The sequence below is a fragment of the Ornithodoros turicata genome, chromosome 1 (genome assembly GCF_037126465.1).
Source record: "Ornithodoros turicata isolate Travis chromosome 1, ASM3712646v1, whole genome shotgun sequence".
Lineage (NCBI taxonomy): Eukaryota > Metazoa > Arthropoda > Arachnida > Ixodida > Argasidae > Ornithodoros > Ornithodoros turicata.
Genome location: NC_088201.1, coordinates 78,368,442 through 78,370,744, shown reverse-complemented (window position 1 = coordinate 78,370,744; position 2,303 = coordinate 78,368,442). Strand labels below are relative to the sequence as shown.

The window sequence follows — 2,303 nt, the reverse complement described above, 5'->3', positions numbered from 1 at the left end:
GTACAATGATTTTTGCTGCACAAGACACAGTTGTCCACAAATAATATAAAATTACAAGTAGATTTACACATAAGGTGAGTCAGCCTATCTGTGTGGTGACATGCTGCACAAATCATTTGACTTCAAAAATGCAGGATAATAATCTGCGGATACCCTCTAAACAAAACAAATACAATTATGAAACACACATTGAACAAATGTGCACAAATGCGGGGATTATGGCTGCACTGTCTTGAGATGCTCTGTGCTGCCCTTCAAGTCTCTGTTCTTTTGCCTGGCATACCAAAATAGTCGCACTTCGAGGAAAAGAAGAAATAAATCTCGATACACTGATGGGCAACACAAATTTAAAGTTTTCGGCACAACCGTACCTAGCATTTCGCACAACTTCATTCGGATTCCTTGGATCGTAATAAGTCTATCAACATTAGTCTTAAAGGCTGCTTCGCATGCGTTGACAAATGCTGCAAATGCAGCAACAGGCACAGACAGTTTGCCGAAATCAGTGTTGTCCGGGTTTTTAACACTGAAATAAAGCAATACTTGGCTACTGTCCTCAAATGTTGCATTTTCTTCAAGCAGGATGCACTTCTGTCCAGCAGAACAAATGTGTGTCCTGAGAAATTTGACACCAAGCCAACCAGCAAAGAACGCAGTTGAATTTGACGCGAGAGATGATGGTGATTCACAAGGGGCAATCACAATGTCATCCACAATATGAGTAGCTGCTGAACTGCCTAAGTTGCTTAGGAAGCTGCCACCAATGGGAAGTGTTGCCAAGAACGAGTCTGCATCTTCAGCACAATTAGAACCATGTGTGGTCTTAAATAACTGACCAATCAGTAGGTGCCTCACTGCTGCCTGAAACTGGTGACAACTCGAGTTAACATTGCTGCCACACTTCGTTGCGAATTATGGAAAAAGTATGCTCAAGGGCATCCTGATTGAGCCTTCGCGTGAGCACATGGTGAACACCTTGGTCAAGGAGGTCTCTGGAGAGTTGAAGCACAGAAGCAATTGTCAAACAAAAGCCACGAATACATGGGGGCCGTCTCTTACAGCCGAGAACAGAGATATTCTCGAACTCTGAGAGGCACTCTTGCAAGAATTCTTCATGAATGGAACCCCGCTGCATTGCTGAGACATACTTTGTTTTCCCGTGCAGGTGGCTGTTGTTGAGTGAGTCAAAGTGACGGTCCACACGTTCAACAAATCGGGCTGTGTGTATGGCATCCGGTGGAAGTTGCTGGAAGGTGGTCAGTGAGAACAGTGATGCTGCTACATGATTGCTGAATATATGTGCTGCCCATTTGACTTTCATTTTTGAGGCAAATGTTAAGTTAAAATGGCCTTCAGTTAGTCGTGGCATGGATCGTATTTCCAACTTCCGGTCTATCTCGAAGGCGTTTCTGATGTGCTGCCCCTTTACAATGTGGGCTCCGACCTGAAAGTCGTATTTCAGCAGCATATTACGCAGACACTTCAGCAGGTGGGCTGGGTCAAACACGAAGAATAGCTTCTCACTACCAATGCAGATGTATGGCTTGTGTGCTGTGACCAGTTTTGAAACAAGCGAAACGTTCTGGCTTCCTTGATCGCATACAACAGCCTTTGGCTTGAGGCCTGCTCTCACAAGGTGGTGGTAGCATTCAAACACTCTTTTTTCCAAGTCTGATGCAGATGCTGCGCTGTATGCAAAAAAATAACCCAGGACCTGTTTCCACGGAGTACAAATACCTTTGCCATGAAGACAGGTGCTTTGTTGGCCAGCTCACTCCTTGTAGTGTCACCACAACTTGCGAACCCTTCAAAACAGTCTAGCACTGGGTTGTAGAGCAGTTCTCTCTTGATGTGCATTTCATCAAAGGCGATGGCACATAACTTGTCTACTTCAGTGAAACCTGACACCTTGCGTTTCACCATGGCAAAGACGTCACTTGAGAAACCAGGGCGTAGAGGGATGCGTTTCATCCACAGCTACAGATGGCAACCGAAACAGTTTCCGACAGAACCTGTAACCACGAGGACTGTGGAAATACAAGTTCAGCGCAAACGTCTTGTTGGGTGATGAACAGCGGCGTCCAAACCTGCTTATGTTGCTCATTGTGATCTGCGCTTCAGTAAATGCTGCTATGGTGTTCGACACATGCTGTCTCACACCCTCCACTAGTTCCTGAATGGTTTTCATCCGGCGACGTTTTTGGAGATCCCTATGCAGCTTCTTGTTACGGGCCTCGAGTCGGTGCACTTTTCGGCGCAGTTCTCCCAACTTGCTCCTTGGTGGTTGTGACAGGTGGTCTTGG

General features: G+C 45.9%; 1 pseudogene; it reads right to left on the bottom strand.

Moving 5' to 3' along the window:
• Nucleotides 1-216: 216 nt before the first annotated feature.
• On the bottom strand, nucleotides 217-1,468 carry LOC135377454 (uncharacterized; annotated as a pseudogene).
• Nucleotides 1,469-2,303: the final 835 nt, after the last annotated feature.